This window comes from Phacochoerus africanus, chromosome 12, assembly GCF_016906955.1.
Source record: "Phacochoerus africanus isolate WHEZ1 chromosome 12, ROS_Pafr_v1, whole genome shotgun sequence".
Classification (NCBI taxonomy): domain Eukaryota; kingdom Metazoa; phylum Chordata; class Mammalia; order Artiodactyla; family Suidae; genus Phacochoerus; species Phacochoerus africanus.
This window is the reverse complement of record NC_062555.1, coordinates 483,786-509,350: the sequence shown is the minus strand read 5'-3', so window position 1 is coordinate 509,350 and position 25,565 is coordinate 483,786. Positions and strand designations below refer to the sequence as shown.

At 35.4% G+C, this 25,565-nt stretch overlaps 2 pseudogenes; one reads left to right on the top strand and one right to left on the bottom strand.

Annotated features, from left to right (window-relative positions):
- Positions 1-1,335: 1,335 nt before the first annotated feature.
- LOC125112398 (prothymosin alpha-like) lies at positions 1,336-1,660 on the bottom strand (annotated as a pseudogene).
- A 41-nt stretch (positions 1,661-1,701) lies between these two features.
- LOC125112950 (olfactory receptor 4C6-like) lies at positions 1,702-16,791 on the top strand (annotated as a pseudogene).
- The last annotated feature ends 8,774 nt before the right edge of the window (positions 16,792-25,565 follow it).

The following is a 25,565-nucleotide window of genomic DNA, read 5'->3' as shown; positions in this document are numbered from 1 at the left end:
ATAGGGTCCCTAACATGTCTCCTTTGAAATCCTAGTTTTTCTACTCATCAACCACAACTGCCTTGTTCTCCAGATGAAGGAACTGAGATCCAGAGTGGTGAACAATGTAAAACACACAATCCAGGAGTTAGAAAGACAACATGGAATAAGACACAACTGTCCTGATTTCCAAGAATATTGTCCTTCCTACTTCACTTAGATTGTTCAAGACATTTTTTTATTTTTATTTTTTATTTATTTTTTATTTTTAGTTTCTTGGGCTGGATATGGGAAATGTTGCAGTTAATCCATATTGTAAATTTGCAAAAATTGTCCTGGAAGTTGGATGCTTTGCTTAGTAAGAGGGATGATTCAAAGAATGAGTTTGTGGGTATTTAAGGAGGGTTTAGAGAATGCATAGTTTACCTCTCTATTTAAAGCAATGGTCTCTACATATTCCCATCAAGGGACAGGCAGCCTCTGTTTAAGTATTCCTGGAAGAGGAGAGTTTGCTATTAAAGTGGTTATTTTACCGTATCATTTGACTATAGTAAAACATTATATTTAGCAAATAGGGGCCACTGATCACTTCCTCAGTGGTATAGTCCAAGAGTCAGGAATTTGTGTTTCTTTCTTTTCTTTTTTTCTTTTTTCTTTTTTTTTTTTTTTGTTAGAACAACACAGCAAAACAAAACTCTGGTTTTTTATTGGACAACATTGTTTCACACACACATCAAACAGGCCAAAATATAAATAAAGAGCAACTTCATAGACAAAAAAATGAAAAAAGAAATATTTTATTTTTGGCCTTTTTAAAGCATCTCATCTTATGGTACAGCTAAGTACATACACAAAAAAAGTTATTGGGATATCAGAATAAGATTGTTTTGTTGTGGTTTTGTTTGGGTTTTTTTTACATTTTTTTTCTCCTTTGAGATTATAAGGAACATGATCACACCACAAGTAAAGTCAGAAGTAGTACAGAGAATGCTCCAAAATCTGATCTCGTCATCTGAGATCATTAAAAATGGCTGACCCCTAAATATGTACAAAAATATGAAATGTAAATAAAAACATCAACAAATTTTCCTTACTAAAGTAGTTTAAGAAGAAAAAGGAGGGCCCTGGAAGTTTGGATACATTTTTCTTCCCCCATTGCAAATTCATGTTGTGGTTTTGGTTGTGGTGGAGAGATCTTGTCATCTGCTGGTAGGGCAGCCCCCAGCTGGCAGGCAGGCAGTTGAGGCTCTCTCCTAGAAGGTAACCATGTTTAGGATTCTTCTGAGAAGGGAAGCGCAGGGTGAATAGGTCAGGGTGGCCTTTTTAATTAAGTTTAACTTTTCCTTTTTTAACTGTCTAGTCATCCTCATCAGTCTTCTGCTTCTTGGTTTCAACATAATCATCCTCATCATCTTCAGCTGCCCATTTGCCTGTAGTTGCCTCAAGCTCCTCATCTTCATTTCCATCCACTTCATCAGCATCACCTTCCTCCTCCTCCTCTTCCTCCCTACCTTCTTCCTCCATTTCCTCTCCCTCATTGTCAGCATCCAGCTCCCTAATTTTCTCATTAGCTTTCCCATTAGCATGTGCCCCACTTCCATTCTCCAATTCTTCCCCAATTTCCTTCTTTTAAGACTTTCATGGTGATCTTGGAGCTGTTGTCCACAGCTATATCCAACATGATGGGCAACCCAGTGATCCAATGCCCTGGATTTAAAAAAAATGTGGAAGTCTAAGGACTCTGATCATAAGAGAAACAAGATAGCTTGCTATAGGTAATGGTTTGATTCAGAAAAACCTGTATTTCCAATGTTTACTAGCCATGACAACTTGGTGTCATTCTTTTTTTAACACTTCTAGACATTAGTGTCATATCTAAAATGAAGAAAATATCTCTTAGAATACTCCATTGGCTGAAATGTAGTAGATATTCATTGACTAGTCACGGTGTGTGATAACAATCCAATTTGAGAGGAAGAAATGTAGATGGAAAGAGCGTAGTGTTTTTTGTGTGTGTGCTTTTTTTTGGTCTTTTCTGGGGCCATACACATGGCATATGGAGGTTGCAAGGATAGGGGTCTAATTGTAGATGCAGCTACAGGCTTACAGCAGAGCCACAGCAACAGGATATGAGCTGTGTCTGTGACCTACACCACAGTTTACAGCAACACCAGATCCTTAACCAACTGTGGGAGGCCAGGGATCAAACCCACAACCTCATGGATCCTAGTTGTATTGTTAACCACTGAACCATGATAGCAACTCCAAAGAGTATAGTTTTTAATAAGCAGAGAGTCATTGGAATATAACCTATCTGCCTTTTAGATGCTTCAACTAGCACAGCCTAAGGGCTCAATAAATAGATGGAAAAAATAGATGAGAAATTATATGAAATGTTATGAGTTCTTTGTTATTAGATCTATGTAGTGATAAATTAAAGTGATCTTCCCAGCTTGATGTTCCTAAAAGACAGCAGCTGAGGGAAGGGCTTTTGTTTAGGTAGTTTATTTTGAAACACAAGAGAGGCAATAAATGAGAGAATGAAAAAAGGAAGGAAAAAAGTGAACCTAAGTTTGTGTTAAGCTGGATAGCATTCATCCACTGGCTCCTATTTATTATTCCTTAATTTATGTTAACTATTTCATATTATCATTTTGAGTGATGAAATAATGTCTTCTAAGTGTCTATAGCAGCAAGGTTCAGGAAATTAAGCAAGAGACACACTGGTGGAAGATGGTGTTGTTGGGGGGATTAGCAGGATCAAGCTGTTGTCAGGGAATAATCATTAGCAGTTAGTTGCTCTACTGATGGCCAGAGGAAAAGTTATTTCAAGAGTATGTGAGACAGAATGCAAAAAAAATGTCCAAAATACTCAATGATTACTAATTAAAAATAATATTATTTTGTAGGTTTTCCAGCTCAGAGAGAGACCCTTACATCAACCACAGTAAAGAGAAGCCAAACAATGTGACAGAATTCATCCTTTGGGGCATTACAAAGAATCCAGAGCTAAGGGAAATGCTCTCTGCTGTGTTTCTAATCATGTATGTGTCCACCATCTTGGGAAACCTTCTCATTGTGGTAACCATGGTCGCAAGTCAGAGTCTGAGATCTCCTATGTGTTCTTTCCTTACCTTTTGTCCTTCATCAATGTTACCTACTCTTCTGTCATTGCCCACAAGAAGATTGTGGACTCCTTCTGTGAGAGCACTGCTATTTCACTGTAAGGTTGTACAGGCCAGCACTTCACTGAGCACTTATTTGATGGGGTGGGGCTCATTCTTTCATTGTGATGGCCTATGACAGCTCTGCAGCCATCTCTAAGCCCCTGCACTCCATGACAATCATGAGGCCTCAGGTGTGCTGCCTGTTGCTGGGAGGATCCTGGGTGGGGGTATCCATACATGCAACAATACACCTTCTCTTCATGTATCAAATACTCTTCTGTGGCCCTAATGTCATTGATAACTTTATGTGTGATTTTCTTCCACTATTAAAACTGGCCTGCATGGACACACACCTCCTGGGCCTCTTAGTCATCCTCAACAGTGGGGTGATGTGTGTGGCCATCTTCCTTATCTGCATCACCTCTCATATGGTCATCCTCTGCTCTCTCATGTCTTAGAGCTCTGAAGGGCAGCATAAAGAAAGCCCTCTCCACCTGTGGCTCCCACCTCATTGTGGTTGTCTTGTTCTTTGTGCCATGTATTTTCTTGTATGTTATGCCTGTTGCCACTTATCCTATAGACAAGGCAATGGCTGTGTCCTTTACCATTGTTGCACCCATGTTGAACCCCTTGATCTATACTTTGATGAATTCAGAGGTGAAAAATGCCATGAGGAAACTGTGGATGAAAGAAAGACCATGTGTTATCATTAACTTACATGCTAAGAGCAAATCTTTCCTAAAGGACAATGAGAGCTCACCATCCCCATTCATTCTAATCCACTGGGACACAGCAACCAATAACACAAATCTGATTAAGACTGCAAATCAAGTTAAGACAGTAAAATCAGGTTACTGCCTACTTCTTAATACATTTTATATTTCATTCCTTTTCTAGAGGCTTCTGTCTTTCTCACTTTTCTCTCCCTCCTTCCATTTTTAACCTGTCTTTTGTATAATTTAAGTCTTTCTCATTTCAGGGATTTTATTTTTCTTATTCTGCTCATTGCTGGAATTTCTTTTCCAGAGTTTTGGCTTGGCTGGCTCTATCTCATTTCTTCCACTTTCAGATGAACTCTCAACTCTTTAGACAAGTTTCCCTGATGACTTTCCCTAGACATTTCCCTCAGTCATACTCTAACCCTTCATCTGGTTAAACCCTTAGCATCAATTATCACAAGCTAGACTTTAAAAAATATATCTTAATTTTTATTTTCTCTGTTTTCCCTTGACAAGCTTGTAGTCCTTATAAGGGCAGGGATTATTTTTATTTTCTCTTGCTGTTCCAGTCACTCAGAAGTTGCTAAATACATATTATTGAATGAATAGAAGTCTAATATAAAGTTTTTTTAAAATATTTACAAATTCACAAATTGGGTTAAAGTTAGGATAGAAAAATAAACTGTTTAGGAAATAGAATTTTTCCAGTTTTCATGCTGCCAAATATTCTTTTTGAAAGCTTTGGAAGAAAATACAATTTCAATTTAGTGGTTCACTATTTAATATGGTAGACAACATTGCCAAAATTCTCTACTAATTTTTTCCTACCTTTAGAGAAGCAGAATAAGAATCACTCATGTCAACGCACTTTAGAATTTGATGTCTATATCCTGAAGTTATATATCTTTTCTGAGAAAAGAGCAACTCTCCCTATCTATATGTAGATATAGATACAGATGATATAGATATAGATAGATATAACATTTGATACACTTACAGGATTAAGGTAGACAGAGATGAATTAGACAATACTTTTCACTTTCATCTTGGAGCTGCTTTCTAATGGAGAAGACTATATATATACACAGAGAGAGAGACTATATATATGTAGTCTTTTTATGGCCAGCAGCATATGGAGATTCCCAGGCTAGGGGTCAGATCAGAGCTCTACCTGCCAGCCTATGCCAGAGCCACAGCAACACAGGATCTGAGCTGTGTCTGTGACCTACACCACAGTTTATAGCAATGCCAAATCCTTAACCCACTGTGGGAGGCCAGGGATCAAACCTTCATCCTCATGGATTTTGTCAGATTTGTTTCCACTGAGTCATGTTGGGAACTCCTATATTGTTTTCAACTATGGGATAAATGATTCTTTTTGTTATATCCTAGATTAGAGTTTCTAAATCCAATATATGTTTATTTTCTTCCCCTTCTTGCTTTCACTAGAGAGACATTAATGCTTTTTAGACCTGTGTCCCTTAACTAGGTATATGGGAATACTAAGGATTTATGCTAATTTTGTATTTGTTATGATTTTCTTATTTAAAATTATATAATATTACTGTATCAGTTACAGTATTTGAAACAGGCATAACATTTCAAACACTAATTTTATTTTTACATATAAGGCATGTGTGCAATAGGAAATTCACATTAATTATCATCGATTGTTTTCCCTTTTTCTTTAGTTTTTCTTTTTTTGATTTTTTATTATAGTTGGTTTACTTCAACAACTATGAGGTATATTGATTTTTTGAAGACTATTTGCTGATTTTTATGAAGAATTGGATACTCTTACAGGATTAAGGTATAAATATATGAATTAGATTATACTTTTCACTTTTGTCATGGAGCTGCTTTCTAATGGAGGAGACAATATATAAAAAGGAAGCTGAGGTCATAGAGTGATAACTGATATCCAGAAAATTGTAGTGCAGTGGTGTGTGTGTGACTAGCTCTACTTAGGATGATAAGGAGGCTACACCGAGACCTGAAAGATGAGATAGAACCATCATTAAGCACATCCATAGGAAGAGCATAGAAGGCAAGAGAAGGAGTTCCCATTGTGGCTCAGTGGGTTAAGAACCCAATTAGTATCTGTGAGGATTCATGTTTGATCCCCAGTCTTTTTAAGTGGATTATGGATCTTGTGTTACTGCAAGCTGTGGTTATGTCATAGATGGGGCTCGGAAGTGGCATTACTGCGGCTGTGGCATAAGCCTATGGCTGTAGTTCCAACTCAGCCCCAAGCCTGGGAACTTCCATATGCTGTGGGTACAGCTCTAAAATAAAGGGGGAAAAAAAGGGAAAAAAAAGCTCGTATAGAAACACAAGAGTAGGACCCAGCCTGCAGTGGAAAAGGACAAGCTAATCAGTGCAAATTGGACAAGAGGGAAGCTTTTAGAGTGTGAGAGGGAAGCTGGTAGGATGAGAACAGGGATCTGATAAAGGAATGCTATTATTTTTTTAACTCTAGTCTTCACAATCTATACTGACATCAACATAACTTCATTAGAATAATAACTAAAAACCAAATCATTCATGAGCTTATAGATGACAGAGAAAATTGCTGTCAAACATCTTTGCACATAGCTTCCATTTAACTTTTGCTATGTGAATAGCAGAGCATAACGTTTACAGCCTGCTCATAATATCTAAAAATTGAATTTCTGGATTCACATTACAACACTTCACCCTGCCTCACGGCAAAAAAGAAGAAAAAGCCCATGACAGTGTAATAACTTTGATGTCTATAAGAACCTTATGATGACAATTTTTTCTATTTTAAATATTAAATTAAAGAACTGGGAGAATCATCATGAGATCCCTAAACTTAAGTATTTTTTTATTAGAGTATAGTTGATTTACAAGGTTGTGTGAATTTCTGCTGTACAGTATAGTGACCCAGGAACATATATATATTTTTTTCTCAGATTATTTTCCATTATGTTTTACTCCAAGAGATTGGATATAGTTTCCTGTGCTGTAGAGTAGGACCACATTGCTTATCTATTGTAAGTATAATAGTTTACCAACCTCAATCTCCCTATTCATCCTACTTCCTCCCCCCTCCCTCCTGGCAACCCCAACTTTGCTCTCCATGTCCACGACTTATTTCTGTTTTGTACATAATCATTTGTGCCATATTTTAGGTATTACATATAAGTGGTGTCATATGGTATTTATGTTTCTCTTTCTGATTTACTTCATTTAGTATTAGGCATCTAGTTGCATCCATGTTGCTATAAATGACATTATTTTGTCAACTTTATTGTTGAATAATATTCCATTGTGCATATGTACCACATCTCCTTAATCTGTTGATGGAAATTTAGCTTGTTTCCATGTTTTGGCTATTGTGAATAGTGCTGCAATGTACATACGTAGGTTTGTCTAGGTATATGCTCAGGAGTAGGACTGATAAATCATATGGCAGTTCCATATTTAGTTTTCTGAGGAATCTCCATACTGTTTTCCACAGTAGTTGTACTAATTTTTAATATTTTGGTAATTTTCCATCATTAAAATTAGATACAAATTTTGTCTTTTAATAATTAGGTAAGAGCTGTTCTGGCTATTCATGCAGAAATTATTACCTGTCAGCTAGATTCCATAATTTTTTTCTCTGATCTCTTTTATAGGTTTCCCTAATTACTGCAAATGAAATAGATCTACTCATTAAACATATTATTTAGCAATTCAATGCCTGCTTTTTTTTTTTTCATCTCTAACACAGACTTGAAATAAATCTTGGTCTTAGTGGCTTTTTATAGGAACTTGCTGTTGCCAATATCAGATTGTAAATCATAAGATTTATATATCAAAATTGAAAAAATAAATACTATTTATAATCTAAAGACATTTCTAGAAATGCAGAAATCCAGTGGTGATTTAATTTGAAGGAGAGTGTTTGTCAAAAAAAAAAATTGCTGCAAATATCAAACTTATTGGGAAACATTACGTGAACTTGCTTCCAGTTTCACTCAGAAAATTTATGTCACCAGAAGACTTCCTCAGATTTTTACAACCCTATGAATTTGGCAGCACCCAATCAATTATATGCTACCTTCTTGAATCTTATAAATGTGTTTTCTGTGCTACTATCCAAACCTCAAAACCAACCTTACAGACACTAACCTCATCTGCTAATATTTTACACTGGTAAAAAATCTTTTCTATGGATTGAATAAGTGATGAGGTCCTACTGTACAGCATAGGGAACTATATCCAACCTCTTGATAGAACATGATGGAAAATAGTAGGAGAAACAGAATGTGTGGGGGGTGTGTGTGTGAGTGTGTGTATGACTGCATCAGTATGCTGCACAATACCATAAATCAACAATGCTATAATAAAAGAGAGAGAGAAAAACATACCATATAAAAAACCCTCTCTGAAGTTCCTGTCGTGGCTCAGTGGTTGATGAATCTGACTAGGAACCATGAGGTTGCAGGTTTGATCCTTGGCCTTGCTCATTGGGGTAAAGATCTGGCATTGCTGTGAGCTGTGGTATAGGTTGTGGATGTGGCTCAGATCCTGCATTGCTGTGGCTGTGGTGTAGGCTGGCAGCTACAGCTCTGATTCAACCCCTAGCCTGGGAACCTCCATATGCCATGGGAGCAGCCCAAGAAATAGCAAAAGACAAAAAAGAAAAAAAAAAACCTCTCTGTAGCTTTTTTTTTTCTTTTTTTCATTACCTCAATGGCATATGGATTTTCTCAGGCTAGAGAGAAAATCTGAGCCACAGCTGTGACTTATGTAGCTTGTCAACACCAGAGGCTTAACCCAATGTGTCAGGCTGGGGATAAAATTGGTGCCTCCACAGAGACTAGCTGGATCTAGACTAGGATGTAGGATGCCTGCCTATACTTAAGCCCACTGTGCCACAAGGGAAACTCTCTCTTCCATATATTTTATTTCATCTACATTTCCATTGTTCTCAATAATTTTATATCAACAAAGTGATATGTTATCTCATGCATCTTTAAAATAAAATTTTCTCTAGATTCCATTTCACTTTTCATTTATGAATTCATTTTATTCTCTCCCTTTTGTAACAAAAATAAAGAGATTCTATAATAACCACTCCCCCAATGATAAAGTGTATTTTCCTTCAAATTGATAAATCAGTTCTAAAATGTATGTGATAAGTGTCTGTGTTGGGATATGAAAATACAGATAGATGACTAGATATACTATATGTCACAAAATATCATAAAGCCTTTGTAAAGATCTTTATATTGTCTTTTTTTGTGGCTGCACCTGAAAAATATGAAAGTTCCTGGGCCAGTGGTTAAATTAGACCTCCAACTGTCATCTACTCCAGATCCTTAACCTACTGAGTGAGGCCAGAGATCCAATTTGCATCCTCCCCAGGATGGCAACTTTTATATCTGATCAAAGGCAACTCCAGGTCCTTAACCCACTCAGCCATGATATGAATTCCTATAAATATTTTTCTATGCACTCAGCAAAAAAAAAAAAAAAAAAAAAGGAATTGTAATTGGCCTCAAATTGAGCTATCTATATTTGGAGACAGTATACATTTTATAATCTAATCAATGATGAAGGTTTAATATTAATCTTTTGGAAAGAATGACTGCTGGATAAATTCCAGAAGGGCAAATTGTTTTTTATCTCCCCTCTGCCTCATCTTCTTATTTCACAAAATCTTTGCACTTGTCTCTATCTCTATCATTCTCTCCCTCTCTCTCTGTGTGTGTAATGTTTTTCTGAACTTGATGTATTTTTGCACAAATTATGTTATTATTTTATGCCATCCTTGTACTGGCACTGTCATTTCAGTTTCCTCCCACTCACTTCCTCTAATGGAAGGAAATAATAAAGGATTAAGCAAAGCAGGGCATGGAATGAAATAGAAATTACCAGGTGTTGTTCAAAGTAGTAATCAGGATTCCAGGATTAATTGCTAGGATCCTGCTGTTGAGTCATAATTTTGAAATATCATCCCCTCCGGGAGGGAGTGTGGTCTGTGTCAGATGGTTATTCTGTGACAGGAAAAATATTTAAATTTCAATTAAAATAAAATAACACTTATTCCATAACATCATAATTAAATAAAATCTAGGAATTTATGGGCTTTCTATTTTCTGATGAATCACTTTAATACTGCTTCCTTCCACGGGATGTGAATACACAGAAACACAGTTAGGATATAAGATGATATACAGTGGCAAACTCATTGGAATAGACTCTCCTTGCAGCACCTGAGCTAAACCTGGATTTTCCTCCAAACTTCAATTTAATGCTATATTCCATTAGAGTAAACAGACCTCTTCTCCCTTCATAAAAAAAAGAAAGGAAGAGATAAATTCCTTTAATCTCCAAAATTGTGCTTTTATGCATGATATGTCAAGACATTACATGATAAGGATCTGAGAGGGGAAAAAAGAGCATTTTGAATTAATCTATACATTTTGTACATTTATACATAAAAGTTGTCCTTTAATAAGCATGGACTGATACTCTGCTTCTTAAATAATACACATCTTTATGGACAGATATGGTGCCTTATCCCAGAAATCATCTTTTGCATTTAAAAAGTAGAGAGGCATTTCACCCTAATTATTCAAGAGACATTATATTTCATCCATGTTTACAGTTTTCTATTTCTGAATATGAAGAGAAATGAAAGCATCTTCAAGTAGAAACTGAAAATATTTAAAAAGAGGGAAAAGAAAAACCCTTGAATTGGTTGAGGACATGAGAGTTTTGGAAACACTTGAGCAAGTCAAACCACAGATAACTGTGTCATGAAAAATCATATGGAAATTTCCAAGCCCTAAGGGAAACTGAGAGGCAATTCTACAGGTTCATGACCTCTCACAGAAACCTCTTTAAATTCTATTTGGAAGACAAGGAGGAAATTCTCCTGATTTTTTTTAAGACTATGTTGAAGACAGTGCTTGAGAAGAAGTAGGGAAAATTCTCTACCAGAGGTGCCCTTCCTCTCTCTCTTAGACATAGAAGTAAGACATGGAATCCTAATTCACATTTTGGCAAGTTATTGAATTGACTTTTCTCCATAGAAAATAGGAGTTTGTCATTACCAGAAATTTCAAGGATCTGTCACATGGTGAAATTTATAATTCACATTTCTGTATTTTCACAATTCAATTTTAAATTATAATGGAGTACTTAAAAGCATGGATATGGTGGTCTAGGCTACCAATTTTAAGGCAACTTAGTGTCTATCACTTAACTGTGTACCCTTGAGCTAGTTATGTAACCATCTTTGGCCACAGAATCTTTGTTTCTAAAGAGGGATATATATTAAACTCAAAATAATAATGTGAATTGGACTGAACAGCACTTAGCACATATTAGGTCCTCAATAAATGGCCACTATTTGAATGGAAACATATTTTGGAGGACTAGGCATACATAATTTCTTCAAGTCTAATGAGATTAGACCTATCTTAAGGTTTTCTTCTTCATGTTAAATCCAAATAACTGAAATGCAACAAGTGAATATTTTTGTCATAGCTACTCAATAGCATTTTATTTATCCTCTCAATATATTCCTATTTATTGTTCATTCTCTAATGCTGTCCCTCATCCTGGTGTTTTAGATTAAAAAGTGGATTTTTTGAGTGATATGATTCACTTAGGAACATGGTAATTCAAGTCCTATTTACCATTTATGTTGTTATTGATTTATCATATAGAACTTAATATTCCCACAGAAAGAAAATGCTAAGGGATGGGCCAGGGAAGGACAGGATGGGTAAGAAGGAGTTTCTTACTCAAGCCACAGAGCAGAGCCTTCTGAGTTTACATTTGCCCAGTTAGTTTTCCCTAAGTTCACTTGATGTCATAAATAGCATTATACTTCTGCCAGAATTGTCCAACAATATTTAAATGGGTGAAGATGCGAACATCCTTCATGCTAGTTGTGGTTTTATTTCTCTGTTAAAATGAGCTAAATTTCTAAGAAAACAGAAGGAAAGAAGAATAAGACATCCATCAGGAAAGACACAGGTGGGAATATTGTTTATTTATTTTTTCATAATTTCAGAAACAGTACCTGTGGAAAGAGTTGAGACATTTAGGGAAATCAGCAGAGAAATACTGAGGGGAGAGAAAGAGTGAAATCTGAAAAGGACATATTTCTCAGGTTGTCAAAGGAAGGAATATACTTAACTAGACAGAAAAAGAGTCCAAAGAATCAATCTTTTATTGCTGAAGTAAATAATAATCTTGGATGAAAAATACAGTGAATTTAAGGAATTTAAGAGAGAGAGCAATTCAATCAGGATTTTAATCTCATAAAATATTAATATATAATTATAAAATGCTAGTTATACCAACAAACTATTACTTTCTTATATAGTTTTGAATATTATATATATATTTCAAAGTTGAAGCAGGAATTTATATTATTTTCCTAATGACTAGAATAATATTGTTGCCATAATGAATGGAAAGGAAGTGTGGGAAATGGAAATAGTGGAGAGGAAAAATTTCTAATGTCACAGCCCCAGAAGATGGCACAGAGCCCACAGTTCATGTTTTGAGGGGCCTTGAACAATATCTGATGTTTCTCCAGCATTTAAAGAACATGACTATAAAAAAGACCTGGAGTTCCCAGTTGGCAAAGTAGGTTAAGGATCTGTCATTGTCACTACTGAGGCTCTGGTAACTGCTGAGGCTCAGATTTGGTCCTCTGATCCAGAACTTCTGCATGCCATGGGTGTTGGCACATAAAAAATAAATAAATTATAAAAGTAAGGGAGAAAAAAGAAAAGGAAGAACAAGAAATCTTCTAGGAGAAATAAGAACAGAATAAGATGTCTCCTATAGGATTATATGCAGTTAAAAATGACATCAGAGTGAGTATAGAGGATAGGGAGGGCTGGCCCCATAATTCAGCTATATCTGGATGATTTAGCATAGTTAAATATATTTTTTAAAAAAATTATTGCAATGTAGTTGATTTACAATTTTGAGGTAGTTTCAAGTTTACAACAAAGTGATTCAGTTACACACACACACACACACACACACACACACACATTCTTTTGTTAACATTCTCCTCCATTATAGGTTATTACAAAATATTGAGTACAGTTCCCTCGGCAATATAGTAGGTCCTTGTTGGTTGCATATTTTGTACATATTAGTGTGCATATGTTTTATTTTATTTTTTTAAATTCTATTTTGATTAGCATATAGTTGATTTACAGTATTGTGTCAATTTCTGTTGTACAGTATAGTGACCCAGTCATATATATTTATATCTATATATCTATATATATCTATATATTATTTTTCTCATATTATCTTACATCATATTTTATCCCAAGAGACTGTATATAATTCCCTGTGTTGTACTATATGACCTCATTGCTTATTTATTCTAAATGTAATAGTTTTCATCTATTAAACCTGACCTCCCCACCCATCCCACTTCCTCCCTTCTCCCCCTTGGCAACCACAAGTCTGTTCTCTATACTTTAGCTTGTTTGTTCCACATTTGAAAATTAACTATACTGAATAGATAATAAAATTAAACTTAAATCCTATCTTCTTTTACTGAACTGTTAAATGATGGAGAAAATTGTGTTGCAGGGTTTTAAACTTGATTTTTGATGTTATAAATTCTTATAATTACATCACATAGATATTAAAAATAAAAACTCTACTATTTTAATATGTTTTCTTCTTGATTTTAAAATTATATTAAAATGGGAGTTCCTGTTGTGGTGCAGTTGGAACAAATCTGACTAGGAACCATGAGGTTTCAGGTTTGATCCCTGGCCTTGCTCAGTGGGTTAATGATTTGGCATTGCCATGAGCTATGGTGTAGGTTGCAGACATGGCTCAGATCCTGTGTAAATGTGGCTGTGGTGTATGCTGGCAGCTGTATCTCCAATTCAACCCCTAGCCTAGAAACTTCCATATGCTCCAAGTGCAGTCCTAAAAAGCAACATATTAAATATATTAAATGTCTGCAATATGAGCAGTAAAATATTCTTTTTTTTATTTAACATGTAATATTGTTTCACCCTCTATATCCTTTCTTTATTAATTAACATTTTATTTTTAAAATACTGTGCTATATTAACTTACAGTGGCTTGATTTATATAATCATCTTAATATTGCACATTTTGGATATTTCTAAATTTTCACTAGAGCAAATGACATGGTGTCATCTTCCATTATAAAACTTACACCACCTCATTTTACTTTTAGAAAAATTTTCAGGGATGGTTTCAGTAGTATAGGGAATACAAATGTGTTTATGATTCTAAAATATTTGCCATTAGTTTTCCTGATAATTTTCACCTAATATCACCAGGAGTATTTGTCAAACCTTGGAAATTAACATTTTTATATTGTTCTTAATGAAGCACCATATTTTATTTGCATTTCACTATTTTCACACTAAAGTCCATTTTCAATTCTATGATTTAATCAAGTACAACATGCTGCATTTAGGACAACCGTGATGATACTGTTCTCTCAACTGTCACAGTTTTCACACTAATTTTAGAATTCCTCTTCACCAATAAAAAGATGGTGGTACTTTGTTTATGTTTAATGAGTATTTCAGTTCTAAAATACTACTTATCTTAGAAGCTCCACAAATAAGGGAAATAAAAAGCCTAAGAATTATTTAATTTTTAGATTAATATAAACTCCTGTTCTTTCTCTCCACCATTTTCCCTATTTGATTTTCATTGTGTACCAAAGCTACCTGAAAAAGAAGTGGGCAAATGTGGGCCTGGAGGCCACAATAATTTACTCAGGGATTATCAGAGTCATTTAAAAATGTTCCACATTTAAACAAGACCATATCTACACTGTGACCAACATGAAAATTTTATATTTGTGAATAAGTAGAAGAATAAATAACAATATTTACCAGCCTTGGTCATGGGAAATCAGACATCAGGAGTAAAAACATTGTCATTTCTGTTTGGTGCCAGTGGTTCTGAGAACTTGTTTTTACCATTTATTGTGGTTTTCTCCTGTGTAAATGTTTTTCTTTTAATCAGTATTGCCTTATCTGATTCTCACAAGAGCCTTATCAATAGGCATTGTCATTACACTGTCATCAAGTTATAATCCAAGTCTGAGAATTTTAAGTAAATTTCCCATCACATAATACAACTAAGTAGGAGAGCATGGTTTTGACTTTAGTTCTAGTTTTTATTCTTAGTAACAGCCTGTAGCTTGTTATGGAGTTTGCAATGCAGACATTGTTTGGAAACATAATAGAAATAGTTATTTGGAGTAAGCAAAAGCAAATATTAGTTAACATGCAACTGTATATGCATTAGTCTTACTAAGACTGTAAATTGGTTTTAACTGTGACATTCACAAAAATCAGCTTATTTTTAATTCTCACAGTAACTTTTATTTTTCTTTCCTTCTATTTGTAAACATAGATTTTATGTATTCATACACTCACATGCCATTTGAATGACAAATTTATGATACACACACACACACACACACACACACATATAGGTGAGGACACAATAATTCTTCAAAACTGTGACTTGCTATGGAAGATGAAGTCAAAAGTTGGAATAATCTGGATGGCCCATGGAAAAAATTTCTGTGGGTAAGATGTCTTTCTTTTTAAGTGAGAGAAGAGTAACTAAAATTGGTAAGGACATTTTATCATCAGCAACTTTTTCATATTTTCTTATTTGACCATTATTATAATCCTGTGAGTGGGGAGGTTATATACAAATATCCTACATTACTATAAAGTCATATATACATTTGAAACATATATCCTTGTTACATGATCAGATTGGGCCACATTATATAAACCATTAGAAAATAATTAGTAAATCATCAAGCCTCTGGCTATATTGAACATTGAACATTCTGTTTTCTTCCTTATTGGTGTGGTTGTTGACAATTTGTACCTGTAACTGGTCTGTTACCTTCTGATTCTACATCATTTGTTGTGTCCTTCTTCAAGAGACATCATTCAAATATGAACAAAGGAATCAGAAGATTTTAGCCTCTATGGGTAGATAGAGATTGTAGAAAGGCCACCCCTGCTCTCAAGTTCTTGCTAGAAAATTTTTCACTTCAGTCCCTATAGACCCAGTGGTAAGGACATGGATGCAGAATCCAGTATTTGGGGGCTAAAATTCCAGATCCAGGAGTTCCCTTTGTGGCTCAGCAGTTAATGAACACAACTAGGATCTGTGAGGATGTGGATTTGATCCCTGGCCTCTCTCAGTTGATTGAAGATCTGGCATCACCATGAGCTGTGGTGTAGTTGTAGACAAGGCTTGGATCTGGCATTGCTGTGGTTGTGGTATAGGCCCGCAGCTGTACCTCAGAGTAGTCCCCTAGCCTGAGAACTTTCATACCCAGCCCTAAAAAGCAAAAAAAAGAAAAATCCAGATCCAGCATCTCTAATTTGTTATATTTTATCCCTTAAGCATGTTTTCCTACCTAGAGGATATTAAGCTCTAACATGGATAGTTTCATATCCATGAGGCCCTGAATAGACTGACTTAACTCAATCATTAATAGGTATTATTATTCTTTTATAAACTTCTCTTCTTGCTTTCCAATGGTGAATTAAGAAAGAAAATTCACCACATGCATATTTATTATGTTAGTCTATAGCCAGGTGCTCTCCCAATGAGACTTCTCTTTTATAATAAATGAGTTATTAAAATTAAAGGCTCAATTCATTTCAGACTTTTAAAGAAATAATTGGGAGAGGGAGGAACCATGGGTTTCAAGTACCTCTTAAACTCTGTTTTGTTTCTTCTTCTCTTTGTAGGTAAGAAAGTCTCTTGGTCAGGAATGGCCTGTAAGTCACCCTTGCTCCCATTCCATGCACATGGCAGGCATGACTAATAAACTACAGTCATTTCCTCAGAACTTGTATGTGACTTCAGAATCATTTTCACAGTTCTGATAGTAGGAAAACACTACTAAGTGATCAGAGCTGACAATTAAGATTAAAAAATAATGTTTCACATCCCTACCACATGTGGATATCTACTGCATGTGGATACATACATTTTGCCTATAATTATTTTCTGGTTATCTTAGCAAGAACTTACATGTACTTCATTTCTTTCTGACATCCCACTGTCACCTTCAACAATTTTCTCATTGTGTATTCACAAAGGACAGAGAAGCATAAGCATATAAGGTAGTTTTTCATGTATATGCACCAACTTGTTGGCTATGACAATAATACAAACTGCGATGAGACAGATTTATCTTTCTCATGGTTATAGATTCTACTTGCTCATCATGGTAGCATTCACTATCTCCTTGGCAAAATGCAAATCCAAAGTTTTTAACTGAGTTTGTCCTCCTAGGCCTTTTAAAGAATCCAAGTGTTCAGAATGATTTGTTGCATTTTTGTTTATTTGGATTACAACTGTTGGGAGCAACTTGCTGATTGTGGCAACCCTTCTGGGGTCCATGTACTTCTTGGTTTTTCAGTCCTTACTGGATATAAACTTCTTTCTCCATCATTGCCCCAAAAATGACAGTGGACTCTATATGAGAGGGAAACCATTTCCTCTGAAGCCTGAATGACCTGGCTATCTGCTGAACACTTCTTTGATGAGGTAGAGGTGATTGTCCTCACTTCAATGGTCTGTGACCACTATGTGGCAATCTACAAACACTTGCACTACTCATCTGCCGTGAACCAAAGACTGTGGCATTCTAATGGGGGTGGCCTGGGCAAGGGCTTTCTACATTCCACTATAAATATTCTCTTCACTTTCCAACTGCCCTTCTGTGGCCCCAATGTCATTGACCACTTCATATGTGACTTGTCCCTGTTACTGGAGCTTGCCTGCACTGACACCCACATTTTTGGCCTCTTGGGGGTCAACAGTGGGTTTATCTGCATCCTAATATTCTCCTTGTTGCTTGTCTCCTATGGCATCATCTTGCTGTCTTTGAGAACCCACAATACTGTGGGGCAGTGGAAAGCCCCCTCCACCTGTGGAGCTCTTGTTTCCATTGTGGTTTCATTCTTTGCCCTGTCCATATTTGTGTAAGCACAACCTCTATCTGCTTTATCTTTTGACAAGATGGAAGCTATATTTTAAGCCATTCTGATTCCCTTGCTCAATCCTTTGAGTCACATTTTCAGGAATAAGGAAGTGAAAAAATTCAATGAAGAATATGTGCCACAGAATAATGCTGGTTTCTAATGAGAAATACAATGTTACAAATTGAAAAAAATTAAGAGGATAAAATGTCAAATTTTCTTAGAGAAAAACTTTCCATGGATGGACCTTGTTTGACCAATGGTGACATACTGCAACAGCATTAACATGGGGCCCTGCAAATAATGCTTTCAACTTTAGATCACATATGCACTCTGATTTGGCAACTCAGCATTTTCTCAGTATTTTATATCTAAGTTAAAGGTTTGAATTTTATGCTTACTTAGAATCTGAAAATTTCTTAAAAAGAGACGTTATTAAATCCCTTGCTACTTATTCAATGATTTGACAAAACTTTGTGGAAGTAAGAAATTAGAAACAGGAGCTTACTCAAACTGTTACACATGAAAATAAGTTTATATTTAGGATGCTGATTTCAGTGACCAATGAAAAAGGCAATCAGGACTCAGGAATGGATGAGGTCAGAGTATTCACCTAACTTCCTCTGTAGGTGTTCCAGTATCATATGCTGATAAATAGAAAATCACACTTTAGATTTCGAGAAAAAATTCACCATCTACTCTTTATTTTTAGAGAACGCATAACTTTCTTATGCACTATATAATTTATTTTTTATTATTGTCATCAACATTATTATTGCTAATATTTTTGTCTTTTTTTACAAAGACTGTATGCTATGAGACAGGGAATTTTTTTTTCTTTTGTTTGATGTGTCATTAGTATCTAGAAAAGCCTAATGTAGAAAATCAGTAAATATCTGTTGAATAAGTGAGATATCTTCTCATTTCAAATTTAGACCTATCTATCCCATTAACACAGTAAAATGTCAATTGGTAAAGGAATGTAATTATTATAGCTGATATTAATCTTAGACCTTGACTATAACTGTAATGCATGCTTTGACAAAACACAGTGCAGCATATTTTAGAGACTATATTCTAGTTTATTTTCTCATATCTAAGTCTAATTATAATGTATAGAAATTCAAAGAGAATATAAAGTTGATTCTATATCTGCTCTTCTTTTTTCTTTTTCCAACTCTTTATTCTCCATCCCTATTTCTGTTCTTCACAAAATTAAATATGAGTTTTGTTCTGAAAGTATTTCTGATCCCAATAAAATAATATATAGCCTCAAATTGGAATTAAACTAGCGGATTTAATCTGGCCAGAGTTTCCAAATTATTCACTGGAAACCATACTGAAGTGAGAGAATACCATAAATAAACAGTTTAAATTAGGGCTGCAATTCATCACATGAGACAGAGATTGACAAACACAAAATAGTACAAAACTCAGTGTCACCAATCCCATTTCCAATTTCCATGATAAAATGATCATAATCAACTTCATTCAGTAGAACCCTGGCCTTGAACTGACAGAACTTGGTTTCCAGTTGAGTGATCTGATCATTCAATCTACAGTGAATTTTAATTCACACAGTTAGTTCACTCAGAGATATAAGGGACTTCTGGAGATCATTGACTCAGCTTGCCTTTTGTCATTTAAATGGTCAGTCTCCTTTGAAAATGCCTTTTGCAAAAATTATCACTGGAACTGGAAAACTTAACCATTCACTCAAAGGTAGGGAGTTAATTTAGGGCTCTGTGACTGGGATGTTTAATATGTTTAATGCAGGGACTCATTTATTGGCTGTTCTTTTTATTTCCAGTCAAGGAAATCTTATAATGCTACTACACATTTCATATTAAAATTAAAGTGATTTAGTCTTGAAAAATTTAGATTCTAGGCTCAGTTCTTTTGCTAATTAAGCTGTGTGACATTTGTAGTTTATTATGCTTTCCTCAATTCCTCATATTTAAGGAAGATTAATAAAATTTTATTATTTCTTCTGCACTGTTTCTAAGGAGGAGAAAGGGATTCTTTCTTTTCATGTGTTCTATATATTTTCGTATTTACAGAAAAAAAATTTGGCAGTAGGTCTTCATATTCCCATTCAATTGATGGGAAGACTGAGGCTCAAAGACTTTAAGTGACACACCACCAGCCTCCCTCTGAATTTGTCCAGTCCATTTGTATCAAAAATGGCAGGTCTCATGATGTGATTTTTCTTTATAATGTTTCTCTGAGAAATTAGGCTTAGCTGGTGTCCAATAGACCCTTTAGCAAAAGTGCAGAGCATGTTGCAATCTATTTGTGACATTCTCTCATTGAAATTTCTGCCTTCACCTCTTTCCTTTCATCTCTACCCTCGACATCTCACTTCATCTTCATTGAAGGTACCTCATTGAATCATGCATTATGGGCAATTCTTACTCTACAGTGCTGGTTGTAACATGGTCTCCCTGGTATGAAAGTAACATTGTAACATAATCTATCCCATCATAAATACCTTACAACCATTTGAAAGCAAAGGTCTCTTTCCTGTAAGCAGAAGGATATGTATTGTTAGACAGAAACAATAAACTCTGATATGAGAATTCAAGAATTTCTTTCCTGTACTCCTCCCTAAATTGATTTAAAAACATAGATAGGATTAGAAATGTAAGACCTTAGGGTTAACAATGTTAAATTAAATAAATATGGATTATTGAGCTCCATTTTATTTTATTTTTTCATGTTCTTATTCTTTTTTTTTTGTTATTTCTCCAATACAATTTTTTCTACTGTGCATAATGGTGACCCAGTTACACATATATGTATACATTCTTTTTCCTTACAGTATCATGCTCCATCATAAGTGACTAGACATACTTACCAGTTCTACACAGCAGTACTTTATCACTAATCCTTTCCAAAGGCAATAGTTTGCATCTATTAGCCCCAAGGTCCCAATCCACCCCACTCCCTCCCCATACCCCTTGGCAACCACAAGTCTATTCACCAAGTGCATAATTTTCTTTTCTGTGTAAAGATTCATTTGTGCTATATATTAGATTCCAGATATAAGTGATATCATATGATATTTTTCTTTATGCAAATAAAAAAAACACAATATATCCCCTCACATCAGTCAGAATGGCCATCATTAAGAAGTCCACAAATAACAAATGCTGGAGAGAGTGTGGAGAAAAGGGAACCCTTCTGCACTTTTGGTGGGAATGTAAACTGGTACAACCACTATGGACAACAGTATGGAGGTACCTTAGAAATCTATACATATAAGTACCATATGACCCAGCAATCCCACTCTTGGGCATATATCTGGACAAAACTTTCTTTGAAAATGACACATGCATCTGCATGTTCATTGCAGCACTCTTCACTATAGCCAAGACACAGAAACAACCCAAATGTCCATGGACAGATGATTGCATTAGGAAGATGTGTTATATTTACACAAGGGAATACTACTCAGCCATAAAAAGAACAAAATAATGCCATTTGCAGCAACATGGATGGAACTAGAGACTCTCATACTGAGTGAAGTATGTGAGAAAGAGTTCCATTTTATAAAAAGAAAAAAATGTAATTCAAGAGTTTGGGATACTTGTGTCAATTCACAAGTTAATTCAGAAGTTACAGTGGTGGCTCAGCAGTAATGAACCTGACTAGTATCCATGAGGATGTAGGTTTGATTCCTAGCCTTGCTCAATGGTTTAATTATCTGGTGTTGCAGACATGGCTCAGATCTCATGTTGCTGTTGCCATGGCATAGGCCAGCAGCTATAGCTCTGATGTGACCCCTAGCCTGGGAGTGGACATTGAGTATATCTCTGAGAATAAATATAATCAAGACTCTTTCCCATAGATCTGAGGACTGTACCCTAGAGTGTGGCAGATGAATCAACATCATGCCATTTTGAGATGCTTAGCCTATGCACGCCTCCTTGACAATAACTTCACTGATGGACTTTCAGACACTGATAGTAAAAGTTTGGAAGATGTGACTATATTCCTTTTTGTAGCAACTCCACACAGTGACAGATGGTAACTGGTATTATCATGGTGATCATTTATAGGATTCTTTGCAATGCTGTTTTCTGTGTCTCAATTATTCTTCCTCTGAATATGTTCATGATTCACCCCATGGTTTCCTTTGATTTATTATTAAAATGTTTCTGTTCTGTGAGTTACTTCACAGAGTTGCAATTCCTACCCACTAACATTCAGTATTTCCTACTCCTCCACTTCTGCTTATTTTTGTCTTTAGCTCTCATTCTATAATATATCATACTTATTAGTTATTCATTTTATTTTGTGACATATATACTAGAATAAAATTTATACAACATAAGTATTTCTATCTTTTGAAAAGAAGTTACTGTTAAATACTCAGGGCCTAGAATTGCACCTGGCATATAGTAAGTGGTCAAAAATATTTGTTGAATGAATAAATAAATGATTATACAACTCTATAAATGGATTTATGCTTCTGGATAAGATTCAGTAACCTGTGATCCCAACTGCTATTGTTACAATGAGGAAAAGCAGATCCAATGGAGGAATGATGTATATGAGGTACCAGTGATTTTTTGAGGTCACTGAAACTGAAAGGGATGAGACTCTGGAGTGAAAAGACTTTCAGCAAAGTGAGCTGTATTCTGTGGCTACTCTGATTCTGGGAACTGGGATAAATTCTGCGGCTGGAGTGAGAACAGACAGCAGCCCAGCTTTTGTAGGACATTTTTGGAGAGCCTAAAACATGCAGTATTTTCTCCCTCAGGACATGGCCTCAACTCTATAGGCTGTATAGGGTTTTCTATGGGTTGAACTCTATGCCCCCGTGAGCTGATGTCATCCTAACCCTCAGTGGCTGTGAATGTGAATATATTCAGAATGAGGTCTTTGCACATGATCAAGTTAAGAGTAGGTCATTAGAGTGGACCTAATCAACTGTAATGGTGTCCTTAAGAAAAGGAATGTTTGGACACAGGACAGACATGCACACAGGGAGACAGACTTGCATCTCATCTTCATGTAGGATGGCCATGTGATGCTGATGGCAGAGATTAGTGCAAGACATTTATAATCTACAGAATTCCAGTGATTATGGGTAGATCACCAGAAGCTAGGGAGAGGCAGGGAATAGACTGGCCCTCTTATCCATGTGAGGAATTATATAACACAACAACAAAATAAAGAATAGAAGGCAAAGAAATACAATATAAATGTGAAAACAAACAAAGATAGAATCTGGTTCTTTGAATAGAAGTATGCTACCTTTATACAATGGGATATTACTCACCCATAAAAAAGAATGAAACAATGCCATTTGTCTCCTCATGGATGGACTTAGAGATTATTATACCAAGTGAAATAAATGAGATAGAGAAAAACATCATATGATGTGGAATCTAAAAAAAAGGATACAAATGAACTTATATACAAAACAGAAACAGTTTTACAGATTTAATAAACAAATTTATGGTTATCAAAGGGGACAGGTTGGCAGGGAGGGATATATTGGGGTTCACACAATTGTGTATGGAATGGATGTTCAATGGGAAATATAGCATAGGGAACTCTACCTAACATTCTAGGATAACCTATAAGGGAAAAGAATCAAAAAAAAATAACGCTTATGTGCATGAAAATATTTGAATAACTTTGTTGTACAGCAGACATTATCACAACCTTGTAAATCAATTATACTTCCATAAAATCTTTAAAAATGTAAAAAATATAAGTATAAAATTGATAAACTCCTATCATGTGCTATTAGTTACATGAGTGTATACATTTGTAAATGTCATCCACTGCATGTTTTAAAATGGTGTTTTGTCTTATATGTAAATTATGCCATAGGAAGTTGATTTTCTAAAATACATAGAAGCATTTTTCTTTCCATCTTCTATCTTCTCCCTTCCTTTAAAGACCTAGTGACTGACTTCAACATGCTTTAGAAATTATAGAAATTTAAGTTAGCAGTATCCATTGTTATTATTCATATTATACTCTACAATATCATTGGGATTTACAATAATTGTTATATTTAACAGTAATGTTTTCTAGAATATGCTAATAAGACAGCTTAGGAAACTAGTCTAAATCACAAGAACAGAAATTATGAAGCTTGAAATAAATTAGATCACATCAATTTGAACCATTACCTGGGCTCAGAGCTTTGTCTGCCTTTAGAAAAGATTTGACTTAAAGGACAGAGATTTGGGTAAATTTTGGTATTCCATACCTCAATGTGACTTTGAAAGTGTGTTTTTCCTTGGAGTAGGGTTCCTGGTTGGAGCCTTTGGTAATTGAAATGGGAGGTATCTGCCCCATAGGAGTGAAGAGAAGGGGAGGAGGGATATGTTCATAGATCTGGCTATTGACAGTCTTGTCTGGGACTAATTAGCCCCATGTTTGCTGGGATTATGGGTTAACTCATTTAGCAAATCTTTCAGGGTTGCATGGGAAGGGTAAAGTCCTTGCCCTTCAAGGGATTAACAATCATGAAATTTTAAGAAATTCCTACAAATATCTCATGAAGGAAGAAAAAAATGTTTAATTTACACATTATTCCAAGGAAGGTTTTAAGGTAATAGGGCTCTCTTTGTGGATGTTTACATTACAGACTAGGGTAAATATTTCTTCTTTATTCTAGAAATTTCTAGGAGCATAAGTGAGAAATTTTCTTCCAGTATCACAGACCCTTTTGAACAGTCTAATTCAGGCTTTCTAGAAAGGGTTTCTGCCTGTGGAGTATCTTGTAGCAGAAAGCAGAGTGGATCTATCTGAAGTACAATTTACATGCTGAAAACATTGCACAGGATTCATCATCAAAGTAAATCTGAATGGAAAGAATAAAGCTATGCATTCCCTGGTGCTCCAGTATTGCACTCTCTCTCTCTTTCTCTCTTTTAATATGAAAATAAAGGTAAATATTTGAGCCCAACTGAAATATTTCATTTTTCTTGCCTCTCATTCTGGATCAGATTTTTAGGCAGTTGTCTTTATCCAGTTCTGCCTCCTCAGAAAAAATAGTTTCAGGAACATATTTACCTCAGTGATGAGAATATTCTGAAGTTTCAGGGTTCCCCATCTTTCACTAGCCTCTGTTTGATGCAGCACTGACTTAGGCCCAATTCTTATTAAAAAGGGGTTATACTGAAGGGAGCATATCTCTTTTTCATTTTTTCTGAATAGTCACTATGATGATGTTTAAAGTGGTTTTCTGAAGATCATGCAGTTAAGCAAGTAATGAAGCTGGGATTTGAACTCAAAACATTCAACCCCAGCAACTGTAATACTCACCTTGAAATATAATTATTTTTTGCTAGGTTAATATCCATTCTAGATAAAACATCAATACTGTAAAATATTGGGATTCCTTTTGTGGCTCAATAGGATAAGAACCTGACATAGTGTCCTTAAGGATATAGGTTTGAACCTGGCCTCACCCAGTGGGTTAAGTGTCTGACATTCCCACAAGCTATGATGTAGGTTTCAGATGTGACTTGGATCTGAAGTTTCTGTGGCTGTGGCTTAGGCTTGCAGCTGCAGATCTGATTCAACCCCTAGCCCAGGAACTTCCACATGCAGTGGTATGGCTATAAATTTTTTTAAAAAAAAATACTGCATATTATGAGCTCACAAAAGATAAAAGATTCTCAGAAGGGAGCAGTATTTTTGTA